This window comes from Megascapheus bottae, chromosome 1 (assembly GCF_031878675.1).
Source record: "Megascapheus bottae isolate mThoBot1 chromosome 1, mThoBot2.hap1, whole genome shotgun sequence".
NCBI lineage: Eukaryota > Metazoa > Chordata > Mammalia > Rodentia > Geomyidae > Megascapheus > Megascapheus bottae.
The window spans coordinates 66,609,274-66,620,725 of NC_143509.1; the positions used below are offsets into that span (position 1 = coordinate 66,609,274).

An 11,452-nucleotide genomic window follows, 5' to 3' on the forward strand; every position below is an offset into this window, starting at 1 on the left:
ATTGTAGATATTCAGAATACAAGTTTTGAGGTCAAGCAGATACCTAAATTTTGCCAGCTGTAGGATATTTGCTTTTTTCTGAAGATAATAAATAATGATATCTGCCCAAGCATTCTCGTTGTGGGGAATAAAGTGGGATGCTGTGAATAATTAGTACAGTGACTAGCTCCACTGAGTTCTAAATAGCTAGAAGCTATGGTTATTATTAGCTGTAATTAAACATTAAAATGAATGAAAAATCTTTACAAATTATATAGCTAAACACAGTGCAAAGTGAAACCTATAAAATGAACTCTAAAATAATGTATATCCTATTCGATGAATGTCTTTTTAATTTGTATTTGTTTTTTTAATATTAATCTGTGATACGTCACTTTGTATTGCTTTGGTGAAATTATGTTAACACAAAGAAAAATATTAAAGTATTGTTCTTGTTTCAATTTCTGAATATCTCACTTAACTACTCCCTGATGAATTTGCGGAGTTCAGAAGTCCTCTTTTATAAAGAGCAAATGCAATCTAGGATAGAGTGAAGACTACATCCCAGAATTTCCATTCATGTCATTCATTTCATTCCATTCATTTAATTTCTTTTTTAGCAAGAGTTTTTTCTTCCCACAGATCTCATTTTAACTTTCTATTCCTCTGCAATTTTCTAGTGCAGGCTCTTGGAGCTCATGATTTTTCATAGCTTAATAAAGAATTTAATTTTTTTTAATTTTTGTTAGTTGTGGACTTGAACTGAGGGATTGAGCACTGTCTCTGCACTTTTTTTGCTCAAATCTAATGCTCTGCTTCTTTAGACCACAGCTCCATTTCCAGTTTTCTTGTGGTTGAATGGAGATAAGGGTCTCACAGACTTTTCTGCCAGGGGCTGGTATTGAATGGTGATACTCAGATCTCAGCCTCCTGAGTAACTAGAACAGATGTGTGAGTCAGCCAGTATCCTGGCCACTGGCTAAGATTGCCTCTGTGTGTGTGTGTGTGTGTGTGTGTGTGTGTGTGTGTGTGTGTGTGTGTGTGTGTGAGAGAGAGAGAGAGAGAGAGAGAGAGAGAGAGAGAGAGAGAGAGAGAGAACCCTTTTTAATCAACTCAGTTTGTTAGCTTAGTACCTTTGTAAGAGTTCCTACAATTCCTGATTCCTCCTGTACTAAAGGCCATATTCTGCAAGTTTTGGACAGGAACGTTTCTCTGAGTTCTCTATTATTCTTGTATGTATTGTTGGGCCACTTAGGCTTTATCAAATGACATTGGCATAGTAGAAAGTGAAATCACAACTACCTGGAGATTTCTTTCAACAGTAGTTTAGCAAAAACAGTAGAGATTTGTCCTGAGGTAGAATTTTAAGTCAATTTTCATCTTCCACCTGAAATCACAGGCCACTTCCTCACCTCTGCTGCCAGTCCAGGCTGTCTACTTACATGAGCTGAAATGTGTGCAGCAAAGGTATCTGCTAGGAAGAAATCTTGAGTTACAAGATGGAGGTGATCATATGGTGCCTGAATATTTTCAGTTGCTTATTTAGCAATGTTTCAAGCAGAAGCAAGGGCTTGTTATCCTATCTGTAGTATTTAGACAGGATTATACCTCACTTGATGTTTAGAGGACCACATAGAACTGGAAATACGTGAGTCTCTGATAAAAAATAGAATTTTTTCCAAGCACTGGCATAAGTCATGTCCTTTCTTAGATTCCTTCGGCAATTTGGGCAGGGTTTGGGAGGGAATAAGTTGTTGTTCTCGATGAGTTGGAGTTGTGACAACTTCAAGTTTGTTTTTTTTTAAAAACATATCTAGGAATGGATGTGGACTAAAGGGTCAAATATTGCATCTCACGAAGCTGATGATGGAAATGACAGCATAGAGTCTATCCAGTGGTTAGTGCTTTCTCTCCAAACAATGGGTGGGTTCCAAGTTCTGGAATCCCAAAAGAATCACCACCTCAGAAATCACAGTGCATTATTTGTGATGTAATCTATTGTTTGCATCAACCACATAGCTTGCCTAGGTTCAAGGAGAGGAAGAAAAGCATCTACTGCCTTAATTGTGGAGGAAGAGTACGCGCCACCCAAAGCCAAGCATAACTAACTTGGGAAAACTCAATCTTTCATACTTAAGGATTGGATCAAGATTCTTGGGACACTGGGTGAAGCAGCTTTGAGAGACCTCAGAGCATTAAGGATGCAGATTTCTCATGTAGCAGTCAGTCGGTGAAAATTATTCTTTGCTCCTGTCTCTTACAGTATACTGCAAGGGGAAACGCCAGGGTAGAAAATAGGAGAGGACTGATGCCAGTTTCCTAGAGTCCTCAGCTTGACAGGGAACTTTATTCATCCATGCTAATTTGAACTCATTTCTATCTAGGCTGCTAAGGCCAAGGACAATGGAGGATATTAAGTATCTCAGGCAATCCCAATGGGTAAGGATAACTTCAATCAGGTAGTCATATAGCAATGGCTTCGTTTTTCTGTCTTACAGAATTATTTTTCTTCTTCCTGAATGCATCTTCAAACAGTCTGTCTTGAAACAGAAAACAGAGTGTGTGGAATGATTTTTCAAGTCCATAAGCAATTTTACAGAAATTCATTAATAACCTTTGCAATTATACATTCAAACCACTGGCTTGAGTTATAGTTGTCTTCCTGTCTTGTCTCTTATCTATTCATGTAGACATTATATCATCTGTTAACCAGTCCACTTCCCAGAAGAGATTTCAGAGGAATTTGATTTAATTTCTGCTCTGATAGTTGGTACAAGTGGAATTTTAACTACTTTCACTTTTATAAAAATCCCAAAGCACTGAATCCATGGGATAACTTTTGTGCTGCTGGAATGATTCCATTTACCTAAAGCAGAATACCTGGTAGGTTAGGCTTTCAGTCTTCTATCTCTACTAAACTGTGAAGTTTCTTCCTTCCTACCACATTAAATAATCTTTTGTTTATTTGTTTGTGATTCTGAAGTTTGAACTCGGGGCCTTTTGCTTTTCAGACTTGAGCCATATTCCCAGGCTTTTTACTCTTTTAGTTAATTTTCTGGTATGGTTTTGAGTTTCCCTTACCACTTCCCCCACCCCAACACACAGCCCTCCACCCTCCCCCAGGCTGGCCTAGACCACATCATTGTGTTTGCAGCCTTCTGCATAGTTGGAATTCGGGAATGTTCCACCACACCTGACTTTCTGGACACGAGGCTGAACTCACTTCGTCCTAGCTGTCCTTGTATCTGAAGAGTAGTATCAGAAGTTTGAGCCACTGTACTAAGCTAACTAAGTGCAACATATGTTTCTTTCTCTATCCAAGGAAGGTACATTCTAAGGCCCCAAGTTGGTGCTTGGAATTAGCCTACATTATACAATGTACTTATGTATCTTCGATACAGTTTAATATGTTTAGACATAGGAAGAGAGCAATAACAGCAACTAATACTATTTTAAAAAAAGAGCCATTAATTCAATGCACTTTAATAGAGGTGTGCACTTTGGTCTCATTATTAGAATCAGGATTAAGTGCAAGTTCTGACACAGGGATAAGTGAACTGCTAATCTGAGGTATCTTCTAAATAGGTCAGGTGGTATATAGTGAAGAGGGGGTCACTATACTGAAGAAAAAGATAATTTGTGTCCCAGAAGGCAGAGAGTAGAGCTATGCAAGATTTCATCTCAACACTCAGCATGTAATTTAAAACTCATGAATTGTGTTTCTGAAATTTTCATTATTATTTTGAATTTGTAACTACTTGAAACTGCAGAAAGCTAAACTTCAGGCAAAAGAGAGAACTCTTGTATCAAACAATATTGGAACCATTACAGGGCCCTCAGGTATCTAAGCACTGCTTTCTCTCCCAGCCAAGCTGTTTCCTAAGATTGTATCTTTGGGTTCCCACAGCAACTCATGGTAGCATTCTTCCCTAATTCTTTTTTTGTTTTTCTTCTCTAATTCTTTAGTGATTCATTTTCTTAACAATTGATTGTCAAGAAACTTTTCAAATGCTGTACTTTCTTCCCTAATCAAGAGCACACTTCAGAGTTACATTCTAGTTCTGAGCCAAGGCTCTGATAGCATAATTGATATTGACACCTGAGTCAATCGGCCTCCTGATTTGTCCCAATTCTCTCTTTTCCCTTATCTCTTGCACAGGTACGCAAGCAGCAGCAGCACCAGCAACCTACCTGATTTGGAATTGGATAGACTTGATTTCCCTTTGATCTGCCTCTCAGGGTTCTGCTTCTAGTGTCCTGGCCTCAGTGGATCTCAGGAACTGGACCTGAAGGAAGAGAGAAATGAGAGTCATCTTACATAAAGATCAAGTAGAAATCGGATCTATATGATCTAGAGGGGTTGGGGACTAAATTGGAAAAGATAAAAAGTGGGAGATAGTTCTGAATTATAGCAAATGAAACAAGCCAGGCTTCCCAGAAAATATCTGCAATCTTTAGAAATATCTGCAGCAGCCTGCTATATTTTAGCTGGAATGTCTTACAGAAGGTCTAGAGTATTTTGTCTTCCCTAGGCAAGTGGGGGTGAGGGGTGGCTAAGGTCAAGTCCTAGATCATAATATACATAGAATATGCATTCTTTTCTGTGTGATCTTTGATGAGCTACATCACCCCTTTCTTGTCTATAAGCTAGCAAGGATAATATTTGCTAGCAATTTATATTAGGGATGATGGATGGAGAATACAAAGTTACTGACAGGGCCTGAGTGGGAGGGGTAACAGTGTTTGACAAGAAATGTGCTCACCACTTTATATGTGTAACTGTAACCCTTTTTTTTCAGCACCCTGACAATAGAATTGAATTGGAACAAGGATTCACTGTAATGTCAGGTTAGTCTCTATCAGTATGGCTGCCTCTATACTTGCTAGCTCCATGGCTTCAGAATATCCGTTTCATCGTTGTCTTCCTCAAATAGATCCTCTCTAGGCCCACATCCAATTCAGACTCCAAAAACTCTCTTTTAAACACAGCTGGCAAAGTAATCTTGTTTGCTAAGACACTCTTGTAGCCCATCCTACACTCAGGACCAAATTCACAAATTAGATTAAATTTCATTATTTAAAATAAAAAAAGGACACACAACACTTTTGAAATATTAAGGACTGCATATATGTTTAAATTACCTTGTCAAATTTGTTCTCCCTGCGGAGGGCTTTTCATTATTCTTTTCATTAAAATCTAATTCCCACTGGTTGACTTTCTAAATGTGTTTTCTTTGGGCCTTCAGCCTGTTGTTAACCATTCTCTACCTAATATTAAACTCTGTCCTCCTGAAGCTGAATGCTTTTCTGCCCTCGAGAAGCCACCTGTGATGATAACAGACTGTACATTTCATATGTTAAATATCAGTAACATTAAATCTAAATATGCAGTAATCCCTTGGATCCCCAACAGGGATCTGTCACTCACTTTCTTTTCCAGTAATTTTCACTGTAAAACTCTGTGTTGAAAGGGGAGGGGGAATAGCCCTGCACTGCAAATTCCTTTCAGCCACAGGCTGTGGTAAATAGGGTATCTAATATCCAGAAAATGAATATGCAGCCTCCAGAGAAATATATGCAATGAAGGGAAATGGATTTTCAGATTAGAAAGTTTGGTATTTAGAAGAAATGGAACCAATTTCTAAGAGAAAAGAGTAGATGCAGTCGGTTTCCACCCAACTGATAAATGGCCATTCTGTTTTGTTTTTCCTTTTGAATTCAAAAGCTATAGTAGTCAAGAGTTTCCTGGTTCTTTATGTTCTATGTACCCCATCATTTAGATAAATGGTCCTTTGATCTATCACCTAATTACTTTCTGATTTGCTTTGATCTATTATTCAGGAAGGAAATTAGAGTGTCATTGTACCTATAAAGTCAAATTCACATGCAATTACTGTTGCAAAAAAGGAGATAATGCGAAGTTATCATAAAGTTGTCAATTTGAAATAAGCATTTCATTTTTTAATAAGAAGTTTGTGACATACACATAGGTACCACGTTATTCTGGCAATTCTGGGGTTAATGTATAAATTGGGCTGAGTGTTAGTGAGGAAAAATGTAGTACTTTTCGTTTTGGAGACAGGTTTGAAAGTAGGATTAGCAGTAGAGTAGGATTATGGTGAGGAATTGAGTTAGAATTATTCTTATCAAGACTGTTACTTTTAGGAGTTTATTAGTATTAGAGTAAGGCATGGGTTTAGGGATTAGTGCTAGGTAATTAAGTAGGTCTATGCCTGAGGTCAGGTTAGAAGTGGGGTTAGGGTTCCAGTTAGGGTTAAGATTAGTGTTAGGTTTAAGATAGAGTAAAATTTTTAGGTTTGGAAGTAAAGTTAAGGTTAAAGTTGACAATTGCCTTTTTGAAAAGTTTCTATTTCCAAAATCACATGCAAATAAGATCCTGATTTCCCCCTGGTTGCATAAAAGGAAAGCCATTCTGGTAACTGATAGCTTTTCTTTGAAACTCATTATTGTATTGTCTCCTTCCTTTCTCTTTCTTCACTCTCCATACCAATATGTATGTGGACTCTGTCCTCTGTCCATGCCCCAGAACAGTTATGCTCATGAAAGAGATCCCACAAAGTAAAAGCTCCAAAGCATACAAATCTTTTATGGGCATTTCTCCTCTTGACATTGACTGAGTGGCTTTTAAGACGCTGGTCATGGTGAGAGAGCAGCCATTCTTATTAGATTAGTTCTTCAACAATGCTTTAATATACATCACTGGAACGCTTATCATTTGGCTTTATAAATAATCCAGTCTCTAAAATTTCTCTGGATACTAGGTAATTTATTCTTCCCATTTCTCACTCCCTTCTCCTATTTCCCAGTTACTTTGCTGTGACACAGTATATGATATCCACACTCTCTGTATTGTTACATAGAATTAAGAATTTTGCTTAAAATAAACTATCATTTTCTTTTTTCATATATTTTTATTGTAATTAATAGAAGGGTTACATTACATTCACCAGACAGAAAGTGTAGTACTTCACAAACATAAACTATTTTCAGTGACTTTATTTTTCCCAAGGAATTTCTTGGAAGGCAGGTGACTTTTGGCCTTCTCTGGAGAGGTAGAGCTTGCTAATAATTAACTTGCATGATAAGCAAAAGGCAGTGAGGTATTTGAAGGCCACATACCTGTTGTGAGAACTGGCCAGCACCCTTGTCACCCACCCACCAATGATTAAACTGAATTCTGGCTTTGTCTGTTGAAAAAGTATTTCTGGTTTATGATTACAAGAATCTGATGCAACACTAATAAAATATCCTAAGACTTCCAACAGTTTAAATATAATTCTATATATCCTTATAACTACAGAACTCATTGTATTTAAGGACAGCATTGTAAGTTTAAATGTATGGATCATAGATTTGTAAAACTGTACATTAACTTCTCTGTTTATAACAGATGATCACTTTCAATCCCTTTCAAAATCAATGTAAAGTATTTTCAGATTTGTCCTGCCTGTCTTTAAAACTATACTTTTTTCTGATATCAATGAAACATGTTTTTCAGCCCATTCTGTAGTGATAGGTTTAGATAAGAACATACTAATCGGACTGATGAGGGGATTTGTAAAAAAAAAATACTTTGGATAATGCTTCATAGATAGCAAATGCTTAGCCCATATTAGGCACACAGCACACTGCTTTCCTTGATGCTTAAGTCAATTGGCTCAAGACCATACCTATGACTTGGCAATATCTTAACTATGTGTCTTTCTACCTCCTGTCCCCAGTTCTCTTTGTTTGTCCTGAAACCAAAGCTTGTGGCCCTAAAGGCAACTGAAAATGGACTGAAATGTCTTCTCCAGTCTGACATGCAATAAATCTTTGTCTGTTCTTTCCCAAGTCTCTCTATTTGACATATGGAAATGAGCAAGCCCTCTGTATTTTGAACAGGGGGACTAGAATCAGGCTTAGAGCTTGCTAGGTAGATGCTCCCCAAACCTGGTTTGCTGTAGATATGTTTCAGATGGGACCATTCAAACATCACAAGCCTCCTACTTATAGCCTTCCCATAGATGAGATGACAGGCAAGAACCACCATGCCAATAATTGAGATGAGGTCTCAGTATTTTTGCCTTTGCTGGCATCACACTACAGTTCTAATCCTTACCTGATATTTAACTGGGTATTTACCAAATAATTTACCTTCCTCAAGTCAAAACTCCCTAGCTTGGAGTTTTGTCAGTGCTCAGAGAGCACAGTTTCCTATAAAAACACTTTTAAAAATGGTACTTGGCATTTACCCAATCATCCAGAAACAAAGACATACCAAATTCACCAGCACAACAATGTTCATTGCAGCACTATTTACCATAGCAAAGATATGGAATCAACCTAGATGTTCCTCAGTTGATGAGTGGATCAACAAGATGTATTTGTACACAATGGAATTCTATGCTGCTGTCAGAAAGAATGACATTGCCCCATTTGTTAGGAAATGGAAAGACTTAGAAAAAATCATATTAAGTGAAGTAAGCCAGACTCAAAGGAACTTAGGCTCAATGGTTTCCCTCATTTGTCATAATCAGTAGAAACCTTGGGCTCTTCTAGCAGAGATTTGCAATAGAGCAAAACCTTGATACAAAAGGCCATATAGTAGGACGCTAAATGAAAGGATCTCTAGGATATAGAAACATAAGCCATATAATGAATGATTGTTGTTCTTAAGGTACTATGTTATCTCTCATCTCTTTTGCTGTCCCTTGGTTATCTCATATTGTTACAGTATCTCACTTTGTTACCTAACATATCGGATATATTTGTATTTGATTATTTGAAATTGGATAGGGAATGGGAGAAAACAAGATGAGGGGTAGGAGTGGGGGGGGAGGGAAATGGGGACCAAGACATGTGAAAGGGTATCAATGTATGGGAATTAATGCACCATCTATCTAGCACCCCTCTATTAATTACAATAAAAATATATGAAAAAATGGTACTTTAATTTTTGTCTTATTTTGATTGCTAATATCAGATTTTCAGTGATTTATTGAGAAGACCTTTGGTGTCTGCTCTCTAGTCAGATCACAGAGCATGTAATTCAGAATGTGTACCATGCTTTTGAGTTTGGAAGGAGGACTGAGATGGTGCTTGGCCATCTTAGACACTTACAGTATTGTCCCACTTGGATTGTCTGGCTCTTGACAGTCATGTAAACAAATGTGCAAGCTGGTAAAAGACCAAGGAAAGGAGAAAGGGAAACACAATCATGGAGTAAGGGAGAGAGCAAAAAGTTGATTTTGATAAGTGTCATTCTATATGATTATATACACATAGGTATTGAGACTTTGGGATCCTCTCCTAAGAATATCCTTCTTTGGTCTCACCATGTGCATGTTTAGACTACTATTTAATCGTGTTCAGGTATAATTATTTTTTGTACTATCCATTAGGTTTCCTTGTATATTTATAGGCATATTCTAATTATTACAAATGAGAGAAATCATGCAGCCTATCTTTCTTTGGTTCTGGTTCATTTTGCTCAGTACAATTCTTTCCAAGTCCTTCCATTCCTTTACGAATGGGGTAGTGTTGATTTTTTCTGATGGAAGCATAGAATTCTATGGTTGACATAGAGCACATTTTCTTGACCCACATATCCACTGAGGGGCATCTGGGTTGATTCCAATGGAAGCAAGAGGTTTTCTATGGCTCAGTTTGGAGTTCTCCCCCTCCTTTGGTTCACTCCTTTCTGTCACTATATTGGATTTCTGTTCCCTCTGTCTTATATATAAGTTTATCTGATTTGGGGGAGGGGAAGGGAAAGCACAGAAATGGTGGGATAAAGAGTGAACCAATTCATCAGTGAAACCCAATAGATGCTCCCTTGGAAATGAACTATACAATTTGAGGGGGAGTTTGGGGGAGGAAAATCTGGGAGAGAATGAGGGATGGGGTGACATGTTCAAAAGAAAATGTACCCATTACCTCACTTATATAATTGCAATTCCTCTGTGTAACACCTTTACAATATAATTTAAAGGAAAAAAGAGTTGAATGGTGGGGGACTAACGTTTCCTTGTGAGTGGTTCTAGAGCCTCTTCTCTCTCAGCCTCTCCAGTACTGTGTTCTCTTCCAGGTTCTAATGACCGGGAAGAAAAATTTACTCTCATAACACAAAACAATGTAATCAGCTCTGTTCAAAATGTTTTACAGTTACACATTAATATTCAGAATTTTTGGTGTGTGTTTTACATAACTATGAATTGAACTCTGTAATGCAATCTGTATGAAATAATAAGATGATTCCCCTGCTTCACCCAACAGGACTTGAAGAGTAGAAGTTGTGCAGCGCACTCTGTGTTATCACCTGACATTCCACAACATCTTATTATGTGGCAATTGCTTTCTTACAGAGGAGGAAACTGAAGCTCAAAAACTGAACTAACAGGCTGGGAGTTTGGCCTAGTGGTAAAGTGCTCGCCTAGCATGCACGAAGACCTGGGTCTATTCCTCCATACCACATACATAGAAAAAAACTGGAAGTGGTGCTGAGGCTCAAGTGGTAGAGCTCTAGCCTTGAGAAGGTCCAAGGACAGTGCTCAGGCCCTGAGCTCAAGCCCAGGACTGGCAAAAAAAATTTTTTTAAGTGAACTTTTACTTTTGTTCCAATAACCTTTACACTGCACTGAGGGAAGAAAAATGTAATGGCATTTAAAGGGGAAAAAGCCAGGTTTGACTACAGCAATGTGTACTTATTGGCCAGATGCCTCGTTTTGCCTCAAGCTGAACATCCATGAAGTTGAACATCATAGACATCCTTCTTTGTCTAGGGAGCACATTTGAGAGCAATAGAGAAGATTAAGCTGAGTAAGGCATAATATATGCACATGTAAAATACCACAGTAAAACCCTTTTATAGAATTAAATTCCAGTAGATGAATGACAGAAATGTTTAACAGGTGCCAATGTCAAATGAATAATATGAGACAAGAAATGGTGAATGGAGAGGGTATGGGGTGATGAATAGGGTTAACTACTTTATAAGCATGTACATAAGTAAAACAAAACCTATTGTAATTGTTTCAGGAAGTGGGGAGGAATAATGAGAAATAGCAGTAATAGATGGAGTAAATTGGGTTAGGGGATCTTCTATTCACATATGGAAAGATCACAACAAATCCTTCTTTTACAACCAATATAACTAATGGAGGGAGGGAGGGAGAGAGGGAGGGAGGGAGGGGGAGAGAGAGAGAGAGAGAGAGAGAGAGAGAGAGAGAGAGAGAGAGAGAGAGAGAGAGAGAGAGAGAGAGAGAGAGAGAGAGAGAGAGAGAGGAATCCTATTACAGATTTCTGTTGTAGGAGCCTGCTCTCTGTGGCCAAATAATTCATCCTGGGCCATCCTGGGCCGGTTACCCACAATACTGGCAAGGAAAGCTGCAACACCCTGAGTCCTCATGTGTGTTATATCTAAGGCTCTCAGTTTCATGCCCAGCATCAAACTCAAAAGAGATGGAGCTCA

At 38.1% G+C, this 11,452-nt stretch overlaps 1 long non-coding RNA gene across 1 annotated transcript; it reads left to right on the top strand.

The window, feature by feature from the left end:
• The first annotated feature begins 4,144 nt into the window (after nt 1-4,144).
• Nucleotides 4,145-10,644, top strand: LOC150069367 (uncharacterized). Its single transcript, XR_016535425.1, has 3 exons — nt 4,145-4,308; nt 4,779-4,827; nt 10,258-10,644. It is a non-coding gene; the product is annotated as an uncharacterized LOC150069367 (long non-coding RNA).
• Nucleotides 10,645-11,452: the final 808 nt, after the last annotated feature.